At 42.0% G+C, this 26,205-nt stretch overlaps 1 pseudogene; it reads right to left on the bottom strand.

Moving 5' to 3' along the window:
* Window positions 1-1,026: 1,026 nt before the first annotated feature.
* LOC121442864 lies at window positions 1,027-8,471 on the bottom strand (annotated as a pseudogene).
* Window positions 8,472-26,205: the final 17,734 nt, after the last annotated feature.

Raw genomic sequence — 26,205 nt, 5'->3', positions numbered from 1 at the left:
ACAGACTTTAAAATGTTCCTTCTGTGAGACAGAGCCTGTAAGGTATCTTTTAGAAAGCACCAGGATATGAATTGGGTGGGGGGGAGAGATAAAAAAGACTATTTAAAATTGAAGTCTTTACATTAAAGTTAGCTTACAAACAACCTTATTTTTTAATTCCAGTGACAAAATAATAGGAAAGCAGACAGCAAACATTAAATCAGTTAAAGTGACTTGCTGAAGAAACACTAAGTACTCTATAAACCTCTGAAGTTAAACTGAATTTTTCTATTTCATAAGTGGTACCATTACCATCACAAGGTGTCAGCAATCATTCTACGGGGACCTTTGCCTGATGTCACACTATACCAGTAGCACAGATAACAACTATGGCGTGTGTGTGTGTGCAGCATATATATTTAGTTTGATATATATTTAATAATTTATTTATGTATAAGTCAAGAAGAACACCTCTTATTTTAAGACATGTTAAGATGTCTTACTATACTGAAGGTTTTGTTTTCAGTTATACACCCTACAGGAGATGGTTTCTTTTCCTAATATAGTAACTCCTACCTTTTAGAACTGAGTAACAGCTCTTCAGGAGTGCTGTCAGTTACAAAAACAAGTAACTTCAAAACATTATGACAATATACAAAAGTAGCAAAAACAAATATAGTCTGCGAGTTTACTCTGCAACTTAAAGAAGACAGGCCTTGAACATCTAGTGTGCTGTTTTTTAAAAGACGATCACTGGAAGTCATCACAAACAGCAGAATTTCAACCAACTTGAAAGAGAACAGGCTCAACCAAAGAGGAAACAGTCAACAATTTATCTCAAAGATGAAATGCAACATTCTACATCACCGTTCTTGGAATCCCAAGGAATTTAAAAAGTCAATGTTTTGTATCCCATAGTTCCAAGCTGTGCCTTAAATGCTAGGATTCCGGGTGTGTCAGAAACAGTACAAATTCTAGGGATTCCACGTTTTCTGGAACTCTTCAGTAAGATGCAGTTCTACAGAGACCTTCTTACTTTCTGCCCCTTCATACCACCCCTAGCGAGTCACATTGGGAGGAGACAAGCACAACACTGTAATAAAGGACTAGCCGACCGTCCTGCATTCCAGCATCCTCTACTGTACACTGGACTTCTTGCAGAGTTTGAAAGTCCTTCAGCAACTGCCCCCCGCACATGATATCTACCCTATACGCTGCAGCAAGGTCCATTTTTCTTTTGAGAAATTTTTCTATATGTCCAATGCATTTCCTGAGACTTGCACAAATTTCATCTGTAGTGGTTTCCAATGTTCAATGTCTGCATTAGTGCCCATAGACTCCAGGACATATCAGGTTCATGTGAATTAACATAGGATTCTACAAATCCCTTATTGTTCTCTTCGCTTGAGGGGTCTGGCTGCGGACAATTTTCATTGTAGAATTCATGCCTTTGCTTTTCTTCTTTTTCCTCTACACCTGCCACTAATTTGTACACTATGTTTTATAATTGTGGATCCGACCTCAGGTTATTATGAGGTTTGGCCTCATGCACTACAGTGTTGCACTTTGGACATCTGTTGCTATGTTCAAAATGTTTTATGAGCCGGGCCGTGGTGGCGCACGCCTTTAATCCCAGCACTCGGGAGGCAGAGGCAGGCGGATCTCTGTGAGTTCGAGGCCAGTCTGGTCTACAAGAGCTAGTTCCAGGACAGGCTCCAAAACCACAGAGAAACCCTGTCTCGAAAAAAAAAAAAAAAATGTTTTATGATGCAGCTTTTATAGAAGCTATGGAGACATTCTGTGATGGTTGCTGCATCTATTAAGTAGCCTTTGCAAAAGTAACAGGAGATGTACAGAGTCAGTTGTGAGAGAGGAACGAGGTTCTCCTGGTTGGCACCCTCCCACTCCAGGTTAGGAAGCCTGGATTCTTAGCGGCCTTGAAGCCTTGTCTCACTCCGTGTCAAAGGGCCCTGCCTGGCAACTGAGTGTGCTGTGGCAGTTACAGGAGTTGAGGCCTGGTGTGGGGGTGACAAGGCCTCTGCTCCCTCCAATCTGGCAGCATCCAGGCTGCCCTCTGGGGCCACTTGGTCACCCTCTATGGCTGATTGGGCAGAGCACAAACCTGTAGATTAGAGACAAACCAGGACGCGAAACCACACAGGAAGGTGAGACCAAGACGAGGCGAGGCGACCTAGCTGCAACGCTAGACCGCGGGTCCAGATGAGATCTCAGGGAGATGACCGTGAGACTCAGAGACTAGGGAGGCTGAGCATGAAGCCAGGGAGAGCAGAGCAGATTAAGGATGACAACACGTCCGATGCTAAGACAAAAAGGGCAGAGAGGAAGCAAGCAGAGCAGAGAGGCGCAGTGTCAGGAGCCATGTCCCCGCCAAGGCAATCAACAGCGCAGGGACGCTAACCCGCAAGCCACGAGGCAAAGGAAGAAGAAACCGAGCACGGGTTGCGATGCTCAGGACCAGCGCCAGCCTTTTCAAAGGCTTCTTGCTTCACAGAAGGGAGGTGTACCTGTGCATGTACTTGGCGGGGTGATTGGGAGGGGCACTGGGAGGAGTGAAGGGAGTAGAAGCTGCGGCCTGGATGTATTGTATGAGAGAAAAATGAATTAAAAAAATAATTAAAAAAAAGAGCACTAAAATCGTATTTCTGCCTAAGATTCTGTTTGCCTTAATTTATGCACTCAACACTGCGCTGGATCTCAAGTGATGTTGCATTAGGAATAATAATGATTTCCCGGACTGGAGAGGTGGTTCAGTGGTTAAGAGCACTGGCTGCTCCTTTAGAGGACCTGAGTTCAATTCCGAGCACCCACAGGACAGCTTACAGCTGTAACTCTAATTCCAGAACTCTCCCACAGACATGGATGCAGGCGAAACACTAATGCATATAAATAAATAAATAAATAAATAAATAAATCTTGCCAGGTGGTGGTTGCACTTGCCTTTAATCCCAGCACTTGGGAGGCAGAGGCAGGTGGATCTCCGAGTTCAAGGCTAGTCTGGTCACAAGGCAAGTTCCAGGACAACCAGAGCTATTGCACAGAGAGATCCTGTCTTGAATCTCCCCCCCCCCATAAATAAATAAATAACTCATTTAAAACACACAGGCACACACACACACACACAAATAATGAGCCGGACGATGGCACACGCCTTTAATCCCAGCACTCGGGAGGCAGAGGCAGGCAGATCTCTGGGAGTTCGAGACCAGCCTGGTCTACAGAGCAAGTTCCAGGACAGGCTCCAAAGCCACAGAGAAACCCTGTCTCAAAAAACCAAAATAATAATAATAATAATAATAATAATAATAATAATAATGATGATGGGGAGGGAGGAGGGGGAATGAGGGAGCAGGAGGGGAATGGGAGGAGGGGAGGATGTGTAAATTTTTGAATGGAAAAATAAAAAATAAAATATAAAAAATAATGATTTCTAATTGAGCACCAAATATATACTCCTCTGGCGAATCACATTCATCCAAGATTATTTTTATTAGGGAATATGATATTTCTGTTTTGAAACCTGTAAATTTATATATTTTGAAAAATGATATATTGACACAGTATGAAAAGCTAATTGCTGTTTGAGGACTGCCTACATAAGTCTTTCCTTTTTCATTTTTTGAGACAGTGTTTTGCTCTGCAGCCCAGGCTGGCCTTCAATTTAAGGTCCACCTGCCTCACCCTCCAGTGCTTTAGGATTGACAGGTATGTGCCACCACACATGACCTTATTTCTTTAATCAGAGCTCTTTTCACTGATTTGTAGCCATTTACTTTTGTTATTAATCATCATTAATATGTCTATCAAATGCTTTTTTTTTTTTTTTTTTTTTTTGGTTTTTCGAGACAGGGTTTCTCTGTGGCTTTGGAACCTGTCCTGGAACTAGCTCTTGTAGACCAGGCTGGTCTCGAACTCACAGAGATCCGCCTGCCTCTGCCTCCCAAGTGCTGGGATTAAAGGCGTGCGCCACCACCGCCAGGCGTCTATCAAATACTTTGTCTCAATGTGTAGGTTTCATTTTTCGTTATCTTAATTGTGTTCTTGTTTGGTTTTGAGACAGAGTCTAGAAATGTAGCCCTGGCTGACCTAGAACTACTAGGCAGTCTTCTATGTCCAGTCCAGGGTGGTGGAATTAAAAACATGCACCACCAAACACAGCTGCTTTTGTGTCCTTTGATGTACAGAAATTTGGTTTTGTTTTTAGGGACAGAGTTTAATGTAGTCAAAGATCAAATTAAAGATGACCTTCAATTGTTGGTCTCTGGCTTCTGTGAACTTTTAGTTTTGCTCTCTGACTTGATAGTGTATCTAAGAAATCATCCCCAACTATAATGTTAAGAAGTTTCTCTAGTACTTACTTGTTAGCATTTATGGTTTTAACTGATCTATTTTAGATTTTGATGCGTTTTTAGTTCCTTGTATTTGACACTGTGTGTGTGTGATGTCTGTGTGTGCTTCCCTGTTTGTGTGCACTAGAGATTGATATCAGATGTCTTCCTCAATCACATTCCATCTTTTTTTTTTTTTTTGAGACAAGGTCCACCACTGAACCCGAAGCTCGCAGGTCCAGTGTCGCTAGTTGGCCATTAACTCTGGGATCCACTTATCTCTGCCTCCCCAGCAATGTTATTCCAGATGTGTGCCAACGTGCTCTTATGTGGATTCTAGAGATCTGGATCCAAGTACTGTGCTTCTACAGCAAGCACTTTACCTACCAAAGCCATTTCCCTGGCCCTTGATGGTTTTTTTTTTTTTTTTTTTTTTTTTTTTTTTTTTTGTGAGACAGGGTTTCCCTGTAGCTTTGGATCTTGTTCTGGAACTAGCTCTTGTAGACCAGGCTGACCTTGAATTTACAGATATTCACCTGCCTGATTCCCAAGTGCTGGGATTAAAGGTGTGTGCCACCGCCGCCTGGCTGAGTTCATTTTTTATATCCTGGAAGATAAGGACTCTACCTCAGTCTTTTGTATATGCACAGGCTGCTTAGCCGAAAACCTTTGTTTTTGAAAGTATTCTTTACCCATGAAGTTGTCTTGGTATTTACTTAAAAATTACTTGACCATACACATGAGTGTTAATTTCTGGGATGTTTATGTTAGCTATATTAACTACTTTCAGTGGGAGATTATTTTTTCTGTCCTAAAGTACTTTTTTTCCGATATAATTTTTTTTTTTTTTTTGGTTTTTCGAGACAAGAGTTTCTCTGTCGCTTTAGAGGTTGTCCTGGAACTAGCTCTTATAGACCAGGCTGCCGATATAATATTTTTATTGATTATTTAGAAATTTCACATCATGCATCCCAATCACACTCATTTCTCAGTCTTCCCAGATCTGCTCCCAACCCTTGTAGATTTCCCCCAAAAAAGAAGAGAAAAGCAAAACTAAAGAAAGCAAAAACACAGCCGGGCAGTGGTGGCACACACCTTTAATCTCAGCACTCGGGAGGCAGAGGCAGGCATAGCTCTGTGTGTTCGAGGCCAACCTGGTCTACAGAGTGAATTCCAGGACAGGCTCCAAAGCTACAGCAATACCCTGTTTCAAAAAAACCAAAAATTTAAAAAAAAAAGAAAATAAAGAAAGAAAACAAAAACACAAGCTCAGTTTGTGTTTGTATATACTGTATATATACTGCCTATACAGTGTATACACTGGAGCAAGGTTAAACTCCCTGTGTCTAGCCCCTTAAAGATAACTAAGTTCTTCCCCATTCACACCCCTGTCAGAAGGCCTCAGTTGTGGAGAGCTACACTTCAGCATCCTTATTAGACTTTTAAAGAATTCTCTTCGATGGTTTCCTCTCTAGGCTATTACTTTTTGAGGGTGGAGGTGGGGAGGGAGTAGGGGTTGTCACAGAAGCTTTCCATGTCCCTCTTTCTCTGCAGTCTGCAGTCATCGATACCACTGAAGAAGTAGCTTTTTTGCCCTTGACAGTCAGTGGGAGCATATATTATGAACTTGCACGTGGTTTCTGGTGAGCAGCATGGGCCACAGACATTTGCATGGTTTCCCAGAGTCACCACGTGCCAGAGACTTCAGCGTGGTCTGGTGGCAAATATCTCCTTTGTGCCTCTAGTTTTACTTACCACTCCATTCCTCCATCTTTCTTTTTTTTCTTTTTTCTTTTTTTTTTTTTTGGTTTTTCTATACAGGGTTTCTCTGTGGTTTTGGAGCCTGTCCTGGAACTAGCTCTTGTAGACCAGGCTGGTCTCAAACTCACAGAGATCCGCCTGCCTCTGCCTCCCGAGTGCTGGGATTAAAGGCGTGCGCCACCACCGCTCGGCTCCTCCATCTTTCTTATCTATCCATCCATTGTAGTGGCATTGGAAACTGCAGTGTGACATACAGTATAGATATTTTGCCCAAACAGTATTACGTCAGTATTCATGAGAATCAGTGATCTGTTTCAAGGTTTCTGGTTTCTGAAGCACTGGACCAAATACTGGACTGTTGCTGAGACTTGTCTAGACATCCTGCTGTTGCCCTGAGTCAGGGTGATGTTGCAGCAAGGCAAGGCATCCAGGTGAAGCTTCCCTGCTAGCTCTTGGCTGCTGCACAATTCCCTGCCCTCAGTGCCTGCCGCGACAGGCTTGCCACGCTCGAGTCTGTGCTTGTAGTAGCTCCATTACCCTGAGCAGCATGGAATTCAGGCACAGCAGCTAAATACTAGGGTCTGGCTGGTGTGTTCGGGGCAGCCATATTCAGTAATGACATGTTTCCAAGGGAGCTCCAGGCTGCTGCACCCCACTCTGTCTTATGTGCCAGCAGCTGGGCAGGCATGTTGTGCTTGTAGGCTTTGGGCTGCACAGTTACCCCATGCTTTCTGACTCTTGGCAGGGTAAGCAGCATGCTGCAGTCACCGCTGGCGGGTCTAGGGCCCGCCCTAATCAGTATTGAGATGTTTCTGCAAGCACGACTTTGGGCTTGCAGTCTGCCGACTGAGACACCTTGGCGATGGGTGTACATTTGTCATTCTCTGCTGTTCACGGCTCTCAGTTTTGCCATTTTTCTTTCCAGTTTCATGAGTCTACTTTTTAAATGCATCTCCCCATAAGACAATCCTTTTTTCCCTTTTAGGTTGTTCTGGAGCTACTGTGGGCTCAGCCGCGTCACTCCCTTTAGAGCCTCCATGGGTCTCTCAGACTCACGGAGCTCCAAGTCAGCCACCTCTCTCTCTCTTTTTTCCTTCAGTGGGAAACTTCTTAAGTTCCCAACGTATCAAGTTTAATGTATAATTGCTGAGCATTGTAAATTTAATTTTTCCCTCACCTAGATCAAATACTGAATAGGTACTATGCATTGACTAGAGCTGATGGGATGTTTGTCTTCTCATGTCTCAGAAACCGGAGCTTCAGAGCTTTATCAAGTTCTCCCTCAAACCACACTACAAAATACCCTCTCTCAGCCGGGCAGTGGTGGCTCAGACATTTAATGCCAGCACTTGAGAGATAGAGACAGGCAGAGTTTGAGTTTGAGTTCAGCCTAATCTACAGAGCAAGTTTCAGGACAGCAAAGACTACACAGAAAAACCCTGTCTTAGAAAACCAAAATCCCAAAAACAAAACCAAAAATCCCCCTCTTCTTTCTTTCTCTCTGAGCGTGCATGTGCACGTGCGTGTGTTTTCACAAAGCAGGTGGAGAAGGACTCCAGGACCTTCTACATGCTAGGAGGCTCTAGCATTGAATTACACCCCCAGCCCTCATTTCTTTACTAATTCTGTCTTCTAATTTCTTTATATATACTTATGCATAGTTTTCTGCCAAAATCTCTGGCTTTCTTTGTGAAAAGATCCTGCAGACATTTATAAAGAGCCAATCTCAAAACCACCATGTGGAACTTCCTTAAGGTTCAAGAATTGTCACCATCTGACCAGCATTCCTTGTTATTCACTTCCGGCTCCAACTCATCCCTTGTGCCCTCTTGCTGTCAAATCTGATGGAATTTGCTGAGGGCGACCCTTCATGCACCCAGAGTGTACAGCTTGACCTCAGGTAATAGCGATCCAAACTTGTAGACATTTTCCACATTGTCTTGTAGATGCACAGGGTCTTGGTCCACACATGTGAGTCAGCCTCTGGTCATCAGGGCAGCTGTCTGGCCATCCTTCCGAGCTTTCTTCAGAGTCTGTAGAAAGTTGCTGAGGTGTGGGGTCCAACTGTGTCACAGCTTCAGGCTCAACAAACCAGGCATCCACTGGGTGCTCAAAGTTCCCATCACCCACAAGGGATGAACTTTGCCAGGTGCCTCTGCTGTGGTGCACAAAGGACAGGACTTCCCTTCTGTTCCATTTCCTAGATGTGAGCTGTCTGGGGCCAGCCCAGTCTAGGGAGGAGCATCTCTCAGTGTTCGGCCTGTGTACATTTCTGGGTCTTCTCAGAAGCAAGAGCCCTGCTGGTCTATGCTGGAGTTTGCTTTGAGACAGGCTCTCACTCACCTTGTAGCTCAGGCTGAATTTGGACTGGAGATTCTCCTGCATCAGGCCCCCAGTACCAGGACTACAGGCATCCCACTATGCTGAGCTCTACTCTGGGTATGGGGAACTGTGCTTTTTAGGAAGGTCTCAAGTGCCCTTTGTACTTTTCATCCATGGACTTTGGAATGGTTCCGACGTGCACTTTGGTATGTTTGGGGCTGCGTGTGGTGAGCTGGTGAAAGCTTTGATGTGCACTTCCTTGTGGAGGCGGCCCCTTTAAGGGAGGAGGGGAAGCTGCTGTGCTGAGTGCTGCAGCCAGCAGGGTTGCCTAGCTGGCAGCTGCAGCTCCTGCTCAGACTGTTGGCGGCTGCTGTGTCTGTCTCCTAGGAGCCCATTGGGCCCTATGCCTGCCTGAATAGTGTTCCTTCCTGTAAGCAGGTGTCTGTCTCTAGGAGCCCATTGGGCCCTATGCCTGCCTGAATAGTGTTCCTTCCTGTAAGCAGGCAGCAGTGCTAGAAGTTTCAATGCACAGGCCGATGGCTCGCCACTCCACCACCCCACTACCCGACCTTTTTTTTTTTTTTTTTAAACCTGGTCAAGTCTTCATTATGCCTGCTACTGGCTCTACCACCATGCCAAGACGTGCCTAGATTTTTTTTTTCAGGGTACTGCAAGCATATCTAACTTTTTAAAAGCCCATCTTGCGGTTCCACAAACCGCACCCACATAGTGATATACTCAAAATTACAGATTAGTGCAGCATTATGAAGTCAGGAATCCCATGCTAGGATTTCTGGCCCCATGGAAATGCTGCATTTCCGTCCACGTGGTGTGGGGGGAATGTAAACCCAGAAACCTAGAAGAGGAAGCTGGACAGTCAGGAGATGGAGGACACTGGGCCAACCTAGGGAGCTGGAAGCCAGCCTGAGCTGTATCAGACAGTGTTGTCAGCAACAAGGAACTGCCACAAAGAAAATGCTGAGTTTTCTTGCATTGCCTGGCTTATGCAAGGAGTTTTGGAAATGGCGTTTTAAAAGCAAAAGGGATGCTGTGTTACACACATTGCCCTTCATCTTTCTCTCAGAGGAGAAACTGTGAGACAGGTTTCTTCCTTTTTCAATCGGCCGCCCTACTGAAGCAGTGCTAGTTCTACGCTGAGGGGTAGACCCTGAAAGCAGCTTTTGTATCCAGAGCTTCAGGCTGAGCCAGCTGCAAGAGTTTGGGTGACTGCCACACTCCTTTGACATCTGCCTTTGTAATTCCTGGCCTAGTGCAGCTAATATGCATGTGCAACTGAAAGACCTAACTTCCTTCCCCACTATAACTTTTTCCTCTCAGAATACCAGTGTCTTCTAGTGTCTGGCATTCACTCCTCAGCTGGATAGATTGTGGAGGAAAGGGGGTCTTTTTCCTCTCAATCATGTACTAGCATCTGGAATATACATACAGTTACTGCACTGAACAATACAGGGAGGCTATCTAATGCAAGACCTGCCAGCTACACAGCTATAGTGTGTGTGCCTACATGCCATGCTTCATGTCTGCATTTGCTTCTCTTTTTTTTGAGGCCCTTTGGAGTTTTGTTTCTTTCACTTCCTTATATTTCTTGTCTTTTTCTCCCATATACCAGGTTGGCCCACCCAGAATTACAGTGTAGTTGAGGATAGCTTTGAACTCCTCTTTCTTCCACCTCCCAAGTGCTGGGGTCACAGGCATGGATCCCCTTGCCCACCTTGAGTGTCTCAGCAGAGAAAGTGGGTTGCAGACAAGGGCTCAAGGGAAAATGTGGGTTTCCTTTAGTACTCCCCAGGTTTGTGTGCTGCCTCCCAAGGAAGACTGTAGCTATTTTATTAAGGTTTCAAGAGACTCTGTCATTGCCCCAATTTACAACTAAGAATAGTGTCGGCACATGTATGCCATGTCCCTGTCTTTGTCTGGGACAGGGTTCTGTTATGAAGCTTTGACTGATCTAGTCCTCACTCTGTCAGCCAGGCTGGTCTTGAACTTGCAGCAATCCTCCTGCCTGTGCTTCCCAAGTGTCTACCTATCTGATCCAGAGAATGGCGGACTGTTCCTCAGAGTTTTGCTAGCAAGGCATCTACTTCTTGGTGCCCACCTGGGTGGGTTCAGGAGACAGAGGGTTAAACAAAAAAAGAAAAGTTTTTTTTTAATTTGATGTCCTTATTTTATTTTGTGTGTACATGGGATGGAAAGCACGTTTCATACATGTGGCTTTCAGAGGACAACTTGTGAGAATCGGTTTTCTTTCTACAGTGTAGGTCCTAGTGATTGAATTGAAGTCATCAGGCTTGGAGGCACATGTCAAGTCTCATTACCCACTGAGCCATTTCATTGGCCCAAATAAAGAGAATATTTGAGCCCTAAAATCCAACAGAATTTGCCATTTTTGTTTTGGACGTGCATGGAAGCTGCTATGATTTGAATATGAAGCATCCCCCATAGGTCCATGTCTGCCCACATTTGCTCTGCAGTTGGTGGCTCTGTTTGGGAGGTTGTGGAGATCAATGGAAGCCCTGAGTGAATGTGTGTTGTTGACATGGGCACAGGTATGTCAAGGATCATAGCCTCAACCCCACTGGGTGACCAAGCCCATTCCCCATCCTCACAAAGTTCAGAGGGATGGTAAAGTCTTCATTAAGGGTCTGAGTGCAATTGTTGATGATAATGTGTGCATAAAATGACTGCCATAGCTTTTTCCCCCATGAATATTTATTGCCTGAAGAATGGTCCCCTACATAGACTGTACCTACTGAGACTAGCTGAACCTCTCTCCTTGTTCCAGCTATATACCATAAAGCTTACCCACCTCCTTGTTTATCAGCGTGCAAAAACCCACCTCCCTGTTGTACTCTATTATAAACATGTTGCGTTTCCAAGTTGTTGTCGTTTCTCCGTCAGCAAACCCAGTCCACTCAGCCCCAGCTTGTCTGTGCGTTCCTTGTATGTCTTTACTCCCCCAAGTCAAGTCAGTCCTTGAGGCCATGTGAGGATGTGGCAGAAGGTTATGAAGCCTTTAGGAGTGGAGTCATTTGAGAGGAAATAAATCCCTTGGCTTTGAGGTCTTATATTCTAGTCCTGTTTCCTTTTTCTCCTTTCCGTGTGGGGCTGAGGTGTGATTTTTTGACTTCCTGATGGTCACGTCAAAGTAAGGTTTTACTTCAAAACTTTACAAACATATAAGAGAGGGTTGGGAAAGGAGTAATGGGTAGAGAAGCACATTTTGAAGCACAAAGGGAAGACAGGGAGAAGACAATCGGCACCGAAGGAACCAAACTCTGAAGCTTTGGCCTCAGTTCCTGCAGAACTGAGAGGAAAGAAATGTTATCTGGAAATATGCTTGATGGTCTTGCAGATCTGTCTCTAGCGTCCATAGTGTTGGGTTTAAAAAAATGAGGAGCGGCTGGGTGGGGGTGGCATACACCTTTAATCCCAGCGCTTGGAAGGAAGATGCAGGTATATCTCTTTGAGTTCAAGGCCAGCCTGGTCTACAGAGGGAATTCCAGGACAGTCAGGAAGACTACTTTTCTTAGACTGCTTTGTAAGTTCATTATTGCACCAAATATGAGACTAAAGTTATAGCCTTACAAAATCAAGGTTCCCATTGTTCCTATGGAAATTTCTCAGTTCATCTGCCTCCAGTCCACTGAAGCCAAAAACAGTGGCACATCTGAGTTATGCTACTTCATCTCTCCATAAACAGATCCTAGCTATCCAGGACCAGAGTATGTATATTTACCACGAACAACAAAGGAAGGCCCACAATGACCAGAAAACTGTTTTGCTATGAACACCCCTTAAAGCACTCCAATACCATTAATGAGAAACTACCAACATTGGAAGTCAGTCTATTACCTAACGTAGAAAGTTTGATAGCATGCATCAATATAGCATTAGGTCACCTTAAACGCCAAATAAACGGGCAAAATATAACCCAGTTTATGAGCATAATGTTGAAACCACAGCAGAAAATCCATTAGTTATTAAAGGAAAGGAGGATTTGAAAAAAACAAAAAGGCCTTGCCGCTTATCATCTGACCAGTGGGTAAACTGATGTCCCCAAAGGGCAGGAATCCTGCATATCACACAGAATTGTATCTCAACTTGTGGAGATAACAGGTACTTACAAGATAGGCAGTGACTGTTAGGAATGCCAAAACTTTAAGGAGCACGCGGCATTTGTGATAAAGTATTTACTTTTGCTGACTACGTGACCTTAGTCAAATTCCACTTGTTACTGGAAAATTCTGATTGGTGCAATTACAGGAAGTTCACTAGAAAACATAGTGGTAGGATCTACGGGATAGGCATAGAAGGGAAAACATCAAAAACTGTTTCCAAGGAAAGACAAATGATGGAAAAAACCTTTAAATTCAAATAGGAAAACATTCTCTGCCACACATGGGGCATGAGGCAGACAAGTAGAGAGACAAATAGAGAAATCCTATCTGCAGACTAAAAGACCAGGAATAGATATTTATTTCTCTTGTCCATCCTCTGCTCAAGCCTCCCTCTTACAGGGACTGACATAGACCACACAGGGGCATATTCTCTTAGCTCATGTGGAAGTACCACATCCTACATGTTGAATGGAAGTCAGATAACCTAGGCATAGATTCTTGCTGCCAACATCTTCAAAAACAAAAAGAAATTCCATCCCATGGTCTATTCCCTGGACACAGCTGTGTCTACGACAGGTGTTGGGGCATAAACACTTCTCAGAATTCTGGGAGGAGTTGATCAACATGCTAATGCACCTATGCCTACCTCTGGATGGTACTAACAAATCCTTTTGTACCAGTAACCATTGGTGTCTTATATACACTTGCCCTTTCCAAAATCCAACTTTTTTAGGTCACCTATGCATCAAACACAATGCTTTTACTGCCACGTAGAATGTTCTAGAATTGAAATATGAAATTAAAGAAGGCATCAAGCATGTGAAAGCAGAGTTAACAAGCATTTAGCAGTGAGCCCAATTGGGCTATATCTTTAAAAGTATTACACTTAATCTGTATATATGCTGTGTAACTGCAGGCACACAGGCACCAAAAGGATGGTGAGGGAAGGACTACATGAAAGTATCAATTCTCTTCTCCCATAAAACTGGTACTTCAAGCTTAAAGTCCAAGAATTCATTCTTTCTCTTGAATGCTTTTTAATGTGACGGTATTGGGATTTGGAAATGGAAACATTCAGGCTCTTAAACACTAACAACCTCATCTTGAAGGTCATACTGAAATCACTGCAGCCATCCGATATCACAGTGATCAAAGATGTACTTTGTGGGGACTGGAGAGATGGCTCAGAGGTTAAGAGCACTGGCTGATCTTCCGGAGGTCCTGAGTTCAAGTCCCAGCAACCACATGGTGGCTCACAACCATCTGTAATGAGATCTGGCGCCCTCTTCTGGCCTGCAAGTACACATGCATGCAGAACACTGTATATATAATAAATAAATAAACCTTAAAAAAAAAAAAAAGATGTACTTTGTGTTCTAACAAACCTTATGACAGTACATGGAAGACAAAGGACACCACTACATCCAGGCTCCTTCCTTCACCCGTTTATTCTCTTCACTAGAAATCTTCCATTAACATTTTAAAAATTAATGCCCACAAGCTCCTTTCTGGAAATATATCCATCATATTATAGCATTATCTTGAGTTCTCTTAGAACTCCTCGTTTCAAGTCTAAGCTCCAGCTTTGCCATTTAGAATGTGTAGTATTCCAGAAATTTAAATTGTAGGATACAGCAGGTCTCCAAGGGAAACATGGGTGATAGCATTTGGATGAACAAAATCCTGTTCTTACTTCATAGAGAAAGCTATGCCCTTCTGCAGTTTCGTAAAAACGGACATTCGAAATCTCACCAGCACACATAGGTGACTAATGGCTTTCCTTTCATAGCATTCTATTCTCTGAGGAACAAATAAGGAGTTAAGTTTTTTTTTTTTTAAATCATCTTTCGGGAGCATTGGAATCTTTTCTGAAGAAAACTGTCTTCCCCTAACAAATATTAGATCAGTGAACTAATATTTTCAATTGTCAAGTTGCTAGCCCATAAGTGATGGCAGCAACTATAATCCCAATATTTGAAAGGTCGCTCTGCTCTACATGAGTTCTACGCCAGGCTGGTCTTGCCTTGAGTAAAAAACCACTTTTTTTGTTTGTTTTTTAGTATTGCTGAAGCTGGTGGCTTCTAAATTCAAGTATTCAGGAGGGCGAGGATGATCTACATAATTCAAGGCCAGGATTACGTACATTAAGACCCCGCTTCAAACAAACAAACAAACAAACAAGCAAGAACTGCTGATAAGATATAAGACAAACCTGAATTCCATAATGCACTACTGTGGGGGGAGGGGGAGGGAAATGGGAGGCTGGGAGGAGGCGGAAAGTATTTCAATTAAAAAAAAAAAAAAGCACACTAATGCTGACTGGCATTTTATGGAGGGACACCTTGGGACACAAATACATTTTCCCAATAGCCATATGCCATTGAAACCAAAATTGGAGTAAGATAGATGTTAGGGGGATGGGCAAAGGGCTATGTGCTATTATTAGTAATGTAATATTAGCTGCTGAGAGTACATTCTCTGTGAAATACTATGCAGCCTTTTTCTTCTTTGAAACGTAGCAAACTGAAGTTCTTTCCTTCATTTTCCATGCTCATGTACCCCATCCCTAACTCTTGCATTCATAAACTTTGGAACACAATTCTGAATATTAATTACTATTCCACTCCTGGGATTTCCATTTTGATCTTTAATAGATAAGTCAAGCTATTAATAAAGCTAGTATTAAGTGTTTGCCTTAGTTTTGAACAAGACCAGAGAAACAAGCCTGACTGTGCTCACACATTTAAAAAAAAAATTCAACGGGGCCTAATCAGTGAATTCACTATTGAGGGTTCTTTTCTCAAACCACTTATAGGCAAAAAAGGACAATAGTAGGCTGTCCCCTGTCTGTATCTAACAGTGCAAGGACTCTGTGTGGGTTAACTAAAGGAATCTCTCAGATTCGAACCAAGACATTAAAGATAAAAATGGCGCAGTAAAAATGTAACAAACCTCATTGTTAGGAATGGCTCAGAGGACAGGATGAATCTTAGGGAGTTTTAGGGCATACTACTTCCATTGGCCAGTTGTTCTCAACCTTCGCAATGCTGTGGCCACAAGTGGAAAACGAATACCCTAGCTAAAGAGAAAAAGAATAATGTGTAGGATAAAGCTAAAAAGTTAAATGGAGGCTAAAGATGGTAGAAGACTGGGTCCAGAAAAACCATGCAGAGCCTGGTTGATGGCACTTCCCTTGAAGAATGTTTGTCTTGGTAGTTTTATAATGATCAAAGGACAATGCTGAAAAAGAAAAAAAACAAAAGGAAGAAGGCAGGATTCTCACTCACGACAGCTGCTGTACAAGGCTGGGCAGAAACGAGGAACTCATAACTAGGGGGACTGTTAAACTTTTCATTAAGTAAACTGGGCTGGTAAGATGGGTCCCTGGGTAAATATGAGTGGTGCCAAGCTTGATATCCAGGACCCATATGGTAAAAAGAAGTGTTCTCCAGAAATGTTTGGCTCCTTTCAAAATTGAGTTCTCTATTCGGATGGCACTATTATAGTACCGTGGAAAATGTCTCATGCTAACGAGTACCATTTGTAAGATAGTTGTATTATCAAGTATTAAAAACAACTGATCACGGGAAGAAATACAAAAACATCAAGACTTTGAAACACATAGACAACATTACCAAAGAGGTGAAACTGCCAGCAGGCCGCGTAGTGCAACATCAGGCTTAGGTTTAGAGACGGCATCTACTGTTGGCAGAACGGACTCTTTGAGAAAATTCTGGATTTCACTAGTTGAGTTTTGTCTAATAAAATACAATGAAAACAATAGTAATATTTTGACAGTAACATTAAAGGCATATTAATGGAAGGATATCACCTCTCAGGCAAAATAATGCCATTTCCCTCTATGTGCATGCCTGCCATTGTCTGCGCTCAAACTAAATTCCATTTGGTAGGGTCAAATACTTGGCCATGTGACTTCCACTCAAGAATTAGGGAGGTCTCTACCTGTACTGTAGTTATTACAAGTCTTCATGAGGTTCAGTTAGGTCTGCTCACCTTTGTAGGTCATATTCAGATTCTTTACTAGACAAGTATGGTATCAATTCTGAAGGGCATCTGTTATAAACTTTTCCATTCCATCTTTATTAATATTTCCTAAAAGTCACAATGGACCTTACTATTTTCCACATTTAGCGAACTGAGATGGGATATTTGAGAGGAATGTATGTCAGCATGATTACCATCAATTGCCTGATAAGAAACAGACATGTTACAATTTCCTTTCTAAAGGCTAGGGATGCTAAGTCGTATAATAGAACATGTGTAGCAGGCTCTGACCCTGGGTTACTAAGATAACATCACAAAGCTACCAATTGTTATAAAAATACTCTCTTAAAAAGACAGTATACTTGCTGAAAAGTGGTGGAACATGCTTAATCTCAGCAATCATGAAGGAGAGGCAGGCAGATCTCTGAGTTTGAGGCCAATCTGGTCTAGGACCTTGAAGGTTGTTACATGAAAAAAACCTTACCTTGCAGGCAAAATTGCTGTACACCTATTGCTGAAGACCCCACACATACTGGTTATAAAACGTTTGGACTGACCAGAAAGCCTCGTTCCTGTTGCCTAACTTTCATGGGATTGGTGAGTGTGATACAGGTTGTTAGGAGAAGTCCTTATTCAGGAACTTTATGAACTATTATGACCAACGTGGCAAGATATACCCAGGGGTACAATAGTAGCACGATGTTATCTGATGGCTGAACATTTGTAGTGGATTTAAGCTTGCTCTAAATGGGAAAATACCTGTCTGGTATATTAGGTCAGGCAAAGAAGCTATTGCTGGGGAGCTCACAAGCTCTACAACCTACTATTTTTCTGCTAATCATCGCCTGACCTCTAAGCATACACATCAGTGCAGCAATCAGATATCATTAGAAATTGTGCTTGCGTACTGCTTGGTGTAGCTATATAGTAAGACCTACACAAAACAGGAAAACCTAAACAGAAATCAATCTGGGACTGCCACGATTTCAGTTTATAATTTCATTTCAAAAATAAACAGATAAGGGGCTGGAGAGATGGCTCAGAGGTTAAGAGCATTGCCTGCTCTTCCAAAGGTCCTGAGTTCAATTCCCAGCAACCACATGGTGGCTCACAACCATCTGTAATGGGGTCTGGTGCCCTCTTCTGGCCTTCAGGCATACACACAGACAGCATATTGTATACATAATAAATAAATATTTAAAAAAAAAAATAAATAAAAAAAAAATAAACAGATAAAAACCATTGTGGTAGGTATGATGGCAAATGAACATTATCTAAGAACTCAGAAAGTAGAGACAGGAGATGGCCATGTTTATAGAGCAAGATCATACAAAACTGTTGGGAAACACACACCACTGTCATCTACATTCTTTTAAGAAACATTCTTAGTGTTTATAAATTATAAAACATTAAAAAAATTATTTCTCCGATGAGAGATTTCTATGTACTCAAACTTAAACAGGAAAATATTAAACTTTTGTTTGGTTTTCTGGGCTTTTTGAAAAAGGAACTCAAGGGGCTCAAAATTGTTATGGAGCTCAGCCCTGGATCTGCTACTTCAATCTCACAAGGGCTTGTCTTACAAGCCTGTAAATATTCCTGACAATAAAATCCTAAAAACTTTTTTTTCCGAGTCAGGGTTTCTCTCTGCAGCTTTGGAGCCTGTCCTGGAACTAGTTCTTGTGGACCAGGCTGGCCTTGAACTCAGAGACGTGCCTGCCTCTGCCTTCCAAGTGCTAGAATTAAAGGCATGTGTCACCACCAGTCAATATTTTTTAAGGTTGGTATAATCAACATGGAGATATAATCTCATCACTCAGGAAGGCTGAGAGGCAGGAAGATAACTGTAAAATTCAGGCTAACTTGGCTACATAGAGCTCTGCCACTCTCCAGATAACATTGATGAGATATGAAAACATTTACCAAAAGCAATAAGACACGTTCCAGTGTACAAACAGCCCAAGAACAAAATGTAGTACCTTAAAAACAAAAAAATTAAAAAATTACAAATAAAAAGAAAGATACAGGATACAGACAACGATATCTGTGAATTCCAGGCCAGCCTGGTCTACATAGTGCATTACAGGGCCTTGCATATTGCAGGCAAGTGTACTTTTAACAATATTCCTAGATGTAGAAAATGTCTTAGGAAAGTAGCTAAGAAAAAAGCCTGTACTACAAATAAAAACAATTTTGGTGCAGAACACTCAGCAGTCAAGAGGGTGGAGCAGGAGAACTGCTGTGAGTTTAAGACCTATATTACCTATACAGTGACGTCAAGGTTAGTCAGGAACAACCTAGGAAAACACTGACTTGAAACAACAAAAATACTTCTTAGGTTGGCAATGTAGAAACAATCTTTAAAAATCCTTCAAAGCCAAATAGAGTTCAAGGTAATCTTAGGCTATATTTGCTATATTATTTGGTCAAGGTAAATTAAGACTACAGTAACATTAGACCCTGTCTCTCCTTAGAGCCTTGGCTGCCTTCCTGTAACATTAATAAATCTGTAACCAAAAAAGGGTAATTTGGGGCAGAGCGGTGGTGGTACACGCCTTTAATCCCAGCACTCAGGAGGCAGAGGCAGGCGGATCTCTGTGAGTTTGAGGCCAGCCTGGTCAACAGAGCGAGTTCCAGTAGAGCTAGGGCTAAAGGCAATTGGCATGTGTCCTTCTTGAACCTCAAATCTGAGCTCTTTCAATGAAATGGCTCAGCTGGTCAATTATCGGCCTTTCATGAATCAGGGCCTGACTCTGCAGCACCAGAATCCAGGGGAAAAAGGGAAGCCAAGAATTGCGTGCTTGGAGGTGGAAAAGGAAGGATCCCTGGGGCGAAATGACCTAGCCAATCAGAGGGGCTAAGCAAATTCTATTTAGAAAACCCTTCCTTTAACAGATAAGACTCCACTCACATGCAAATACACTCACAGGCAAATCCAAATACATATCCAAACTAAAGCACAAATGAATTTCTTTTTTTTTTTTTTGGCATCTGAATGAATCTTTACTAGACACAAGGCTCATCCTTTATACAGAAAAGATTGCTTAACAGCATGTATTGTTTTTTCATGTAGTACAGATTATTCTTAGAATCATTATATCACATATACAACAATAGATTTTCATCAGACAGATGTCCCTGGTGTGAGTCTGTGGTTGGTCATGCTAGACACGGCATGACATTAGTTTTCATATAAATCTTTATGTAGGCTATGAGTTTATGGCATTTTGAGCTAAGGGCAAGCGGATGTGGTTAACAGTCACATAGTCTATGCTCTTTATATTTCTGCAATCCTATGCAGAAGAAGCTCTTCTTTCCTTCTCCTTCATATTTCTAACTCCTTTTCAAACCTTCCCCAAAACCAATCTCAAGAAGATACAGGCATTTATGCCTGTCTTCTATCTTTATTCCATCTTTGCTGAATCTGTCTTAATTTCTTAATTAAGTTTGTCTTTTGTTTTTTATTTACTAAGCATTAGATTAAACTTGGAAACCTTTTTCTCTTGAATATTAACCCATCTTCCCCCATTAGCATCATATACTCCTGTATATGGCAATGTCTCATTAGTAGACTCTGGAAACTTAAAACATCTTCCCTTCCAGAAGAAACCAGACTGTATTCCTTAGAAAATAAGCAGGTAATGCAAAAAGTGCAAAGGCTCCAGTGCAGGAAGTACAGCACACACACACCTTCTCTGCAGGCACTCGCTTAAGATGTGGCACAAGCTTCAAGAAAGAATGCCTGCAGAAAAGGGGTGTGTGTGCTGTACTTCTTGCAAGTATGTCTCGCTTAAGACGTGGCACAAGCTTCAACAAATGAATTTCTTTAGATCAATGAGCTCCTGCTCTGCAGAGATTTACACTAAGGATAGAGGAAACACCTTAGGAGGGAAAAAATCCCATACAGAAGAACTCAAGTCGTCACTTTAAAACAGGTTTCTGAGACTCTATTAAGTTTACAAGAGCTAGTTCCAGGACAGAAACCAAAAGCTACGGAGAAACCCTGTCTCGAAAAATCAAAAAAAAAAAAAAAAAGTTTTATGTTTCTGAAAATTTCTTTCATCTGTCAAAGTATCACGCACCTAAGATCTCACATTCTAACAAGTATAATAGTCAATAAAAATGAACAGGCTCCTGTTAGTGGTGGAATGCTTTTAAGAATTCAAGCCCAAACAGGGTGGTGATGTCACTTGTCTTTAATCCAGCACTAGGGAGGCAGAGGTGGCACTCAGTTCTGGGAGTTCAAGGCCAGCTTGGTTTGCAAAGCAAGTTCTTGGACAGCAAGAGCTGGTACACAGATAAACCCTATCTCCAAAGAACGAAAAAGAATATAAGAACAAATATGAGGGGAATGGAGTGTATAGCAGATGGAAATGAACCTTAAAGGACTGAGTAGGAAAATGTAAGAAAACAGCAAAAATCTGAGGCAATAAGTATCTAGAGGTAAACAATTGTAGAGGCTTTTCTCTAAAGACAGCGAGTGATTTGGAACTTAAGAGGGCTAGGGCCTGACAGCCACAATTATTAGTTGGGAGTAAAGATACTTGGTCTCCTGTGCTCTCAGTATAATAGAATGATGGCAGTCTCTATTGGCCTAAAACAAAGTCTCTGACCTGGCATTTAAAGCTACAAAAAACAATGCAGAGGCACAGGGCAGCTCAGTCAATGAGCACTCTTAGGCTTCTGCAGGTTTCTGGGGTCTCAGGTCCTCTGTACTCTCGTATATAGTAGCCTAAGAGCAATCACAGCATATACAATGGAGGAATAAATGTGGCTAGCTTTAAATTTATCTTTAACTGACAGACACTGAAATGTGAGTTGCCAATTCTCATGCGTTATAAAATATATTTTGGTTCTTCTCACACAGTGAAAGGCAAATATTAGTTTATACCCACCAATTATACAAAATAATGAACAAATGTGGTGAACCAGGTTCTCAGGGTTGGCAGAGTATTGGAGAGACGGCTCAGTGGTTCAGAGCACGGGGTTTTTCCAGAGGACCCTGTTTCAATAATAGCACCCATATGGCAGCTGAAACTGACTCTAACTCCAAGATTTGACAACCTCATAGAAGCAGCCTGAAAAGGTTATGTGCTATTTTTGCAAATGATTTTACTTTTTATTTACGTGTCTGCTTTTCTTTATGTTCACCAAAGTGCATACTAATATATTGATTCTATTTAATGAAATACCATACTTTGTTCTTTGATAACAAGTACTTAGAATTTGTTTTGCTAAAAGGAAAAGCTCCTCTCTTCACCTTAATCCAGAAGGTCACAAAGGACAGAAGCTTTAGTTTTGGTTTCCTTCTTTTTGGATAAGGTGGCTGAAGTTAATCACACAAATCTATGTGAAAACTGGGGAGGCCTAACCTATCTTATCTTCAAGACTGAAAGCCGGGAATCTCATTGTCAGCTTTTACAATGTCCTGTGACACACCCTTGAAAGGAGCCTGAAAGTCTGTCTCGGGTCTTTGTCCTGAGAGCCAGATGACCCCGTGACAACAACACCTTAAGCAGTGACTCAAAGAATAATCAGCAGTCCTTTCTACATTAAATGCTAAGCAATAAGGACTTGATAAGAAATTCATGGCAACCCAATAGAATCAGAACTGAGATCAGCATCATTGAGACTAGTGTTCCAAAGGCCCTGGCAGGAAGGCAGAGATATTTAAACTATGACTTAGCCTATCACCATCCCTGAAGAATTGAAGTTTCCTGAGGAGTCTCATGCTGAGCCAGAGAGTAAAGCTGAAGGACTTGTGCTAGACAATTACAAACTGCCACCAGAAGAGATCTCACAGTTCGGACAAAATTTCAACCAACGGGTGCACATCTTATAATTTTTGTTATCCTTCTTTTTTTTATTGGTGAGGGGTTCTTGTTGAGACAAGGTCTTAAGTATTAATTGTAGGCCTCCCTAAGTAACCTAGCCTGGACTTAGGCCACCTGACTGAATATGGGTGGTCTTACAAAGCAATGCTGGGGAGAGTGGGCCCCAGGAACCCCCGTTTATGCTTTGTTCTATAAACCTGTATCAACAGTATAGAAAAAGTGGAGAGAATGTAGGCGTGTTTTCCTCCCCTGTTTGGCAAGTTCATTTCCCCCCCATTGATTTCTTTCTAATTTCTTTTTTTTTTAAAGATTTTATTTATTTGTATACAGTGTTTTATCTGTATGCTTGCTAGCCAGAAGAGGGCACCAGATCTTATTACAGATGGTTGTGAGCCACCATGTGGTTGCTGGGAATTGAACTCAGGACCTCTGGAAGAGCAGTCAATGCTCTTAACCTCTGAGCCATCTCTCCAGCCCCCTCTTTCTAATTTCTTAAGGAAAAAAAAAAAGTATGTTGGAAAATGGTGCAATAAATTCCAACACACACTATATGTTAACTAGAAAAATCAAAGTGCTGTCCAAGAATAGTTCATCCATGGATGACCAAACCTGGTATTTTCATGTCAGTGCCTAAATACAGGCCAAAATTTCAATCCTAAATTCAATTTTTACTTCCTTGAATGGACACTTTTATTAAAATGCCATCTATCCCTTTTATTTATTTTTTTTCCTGGTGATGAGGGTGAAACAGAGGCATTTCTGGCGCACGCCTTTAATCCCAGCACTCGGGAGGCAGAGGCAGGCGGATCTCTGTGAGTTCGAGACCAGCCTGGTCTACAAGAGCTAGCTCCAGGACAGGCTCCAAAAACCACAGAGAAACCCTGTCTCGAAAAACAAACAAACAAACAAACAAAAAAAAAAAAGAAAGAAAGAAACAGAGGCATTTCACAAGGTAGGACCTTAGTAGTCAGGCCTAGCCTAATACTATTTACATGTTAACTCTCCTAACCATTTGATGAAAGCAGTTCAATGGTATTAATACAGCCATGTATTATTATGCACCTTTCTGCAGAATTTGTAAATTTTGTAAACCTGACACTGAATATCCTGTCACAACCAGTATTCTACTGATTATGAACTGAGGTCATGTATCATGCCAAAAAATTTTGGAATGCAAAGTGTTACACTGTTTTATGCATTTAGAGTCAGCACTGGCCTATGTTGCTTTAGGTTATTTAAGCGCTAGCTTTCTCTCTCTCTCTTTCTCTCTGTCTCTCTCTCTCTGTCTCTCTCTCCCCCCTTTTCTTTTTGGCACAGGGTCTCTCTACAGCAGCCTAGGCTGGCCTCAAACTCACAAATATCTTCTTCAGGACTGGGATTAGTGGTCTGTGCATCTATGCCTGCCTAAAAAAACAAAGACAAAAACAAACTAATTATTTTGCATTTTTAAAGGAAAATCAGAATTGCACAAAATTCCTACTCAGCATAAAGTCCACGAAGGCATTTCAGCAGCAAATCAAAAGAAAACAGCGCGCGTATCATATAGCCCTAAGTGAAAATATCAAGCCAGAAGTAGATGAGGTAAATGGAGGTGTTTTACCCCTCATTACCGGAAAATGTGAAGCAGAAAGAATCAGGAAAATGCTGACAAAAGCAAAGTAGAAAAGTTTTCTCAAAATAAAGGGTACGAGCGATTTATATTCAAACTTTAGAAGCAGAATCTACCCAAAACCATTAGTATAAAAGCCCATAAAGATAAACTGAAATACTGTTTCTGGCAATGATCTAAAGATTATCACTCTGGAACTATAAAACCTTTAGCTAATATTATAAAATATTTGTGGGTGAAACAGGACAGAAAAGAAAAAATTAAGGGGCATAAGAAGGGAAAGAAGGCCGGGGGTGGGGGTGGGGGTACATGGCTTTAATACTGGCATTCCTGAGGCAGATGCAGGCAGGGTTCCAGGACAGCCAGGGTTGTTACACAGACAAACCCTGTGTTGGGGAGCGGGGCAAAGGGATGAGAAAGGGACTGACTAATAGTCAAAGACTTCAACACAGCCAATAAAGCCAAACTGCATCTCAAAAATGATCTGACAAAGAATGAAGGAGCTATGTTTGCCGAGGACCAAGAACGTTTGCAACTTTCAGTCTTATCTCAAAAAACCCTTTTATAATTTTACTTACAAAAGAAAATCCTCAAAGGTATGAAACAAGTATACCAGCTCAACTACTTTTACTAAACTTTTAAACTTGAAAACTTAAGCTTTGATTAATCTTTAACTTGTATTGAAATCCTTTGTGACATGTAATTTAAAAGCCGCAGGACTATATACAAAGAAACTGTAAATACACCTAACTTCAACTCAAGAAGCCTTGAAATTATGCATATCATCCTTGTCCTCTCCACTTACTTAATAAGCGTACTAAGCTTCACCATGCTCACACTGAAAAAAAAAATCAATCATCTAAGTTATCTGCATAACATTCTCTAAGTGGAAAGAGACCTCCTCAGGCTGCAGGGGTATGTCTCCCTCCTGTCAGACATCGGGCCATTTTTAACTGCCACATTGAGGAATCAACTATTAACGTTCGGGGGGGAATGCAACTTAAAAAGAGGGCTTAAGGACGTGTCTCAGAACACTTACCTAGCCTTGTTAAGCTCTAATGGGCTTGGATGCAAATAGTTCAGTCAGTAGTAAATTGTTTGCCTAGTATGCTTGGTGCATGGTCCTGGGTTCAATTCTTAGCATCACAAGAAAACAAAACACCCTTGGTTCAAAAGGTGAAAAAATCTTCCAGAAAACGAGAAGCTGAGTATAATCCCTAAGATGAACAAGGTGGAGAAAATTGCCTCTGCCTGTTGTCCTCTGATCCCACACCCTGCTATGGCTGTTCCACATATGAAGACAAAAACAAATAGCTATGCTCCCATGTGCATGTTCTTCGCCCTCACTGTTTCCCCTCCCTCCCTTCTAGTACATAAATATAGGGTTAACAACTTGAGGCTGAAGAGATGACTCAGTGGGCAAAGCACTTTCTGGTAAAATTTTAGAACCCAGGTTGGGATCCCTAGCACAAGCTGAATGCTCCATAGTGTTAGTGTTGGCAGGACAGCTCATTTCCAATCCCAGTGCTTGGGAGGCGCAAACAGGGATTGCCGGGAGCAAGCTGTCTGCCTAGACAAAATTGGAGGCGTTTTGGTTCACAGAGAGATTTTGATTGTAAGGTAGTGAGTATGAGGAAGACAATTAATAGGCATACCTGCACACATGGAAACACAAACACATGCACGACACACGCACACATATATATAGCACAAAAAATGCAAAATGCTTGAGTAGCTGGGTAACATGAGAAAGGAAAAGTGTAGCATAGAATATGGCTTGCCCTCAGTGGAAACAGTCCACATAAGCCCTGTTTTCTTGCCTCACACCCACCCCAGCTCCCATCACCACATCATACTGGCTCAAACTCAGGGCTTAACGTAGTGGGTAAGTCCAACTTGCTGATTTTGCCAGGCATGATGGCAAAAGTTTATAATCCCAGCACCTGGGAGACACAGGAAGGAGGATCGGGAGTTTAGAGCCATCTTGATGACAGAGCAAACTCAAGACCATTGTGTGCTACATGAGAATGCCTCTCAATTTAGGTTTCAGACAAAAGTCTTAATGTGTATATTAAAATGATGCATATGGGGGTAGATGGGCATGCGTACAGTGAGTGCAGCAAGCTATGGTTGCTGGTCATTGAACCGGCTCCGCAGGCAGTTGTGAGCTGCCTGACTGGGTGCTATGAAATTACTCAAGCTACCACATG

The sequence above is a fragment of the Microtus oregoni genome, unplaced genomic scaffold, assembly GCF_018167655.1.
Source record: "Microtus oregoni isolate MIOR12 unplaced genomic scaffold, Mior012 000097F_ref0000449, whole genome shotgun sequence".
NCBI classification, from domain to species: Eukaryota; Metazoa; Chordata; class Mammalia; order Rodentia; family Cricetidae; genus Microtus; species Microtus oregoni.
The sequence above is the reverse complement of the archived record's forward strand: the minus strand, read 5'-3'. Positions and strand labels throughout refer to the sequence as shown.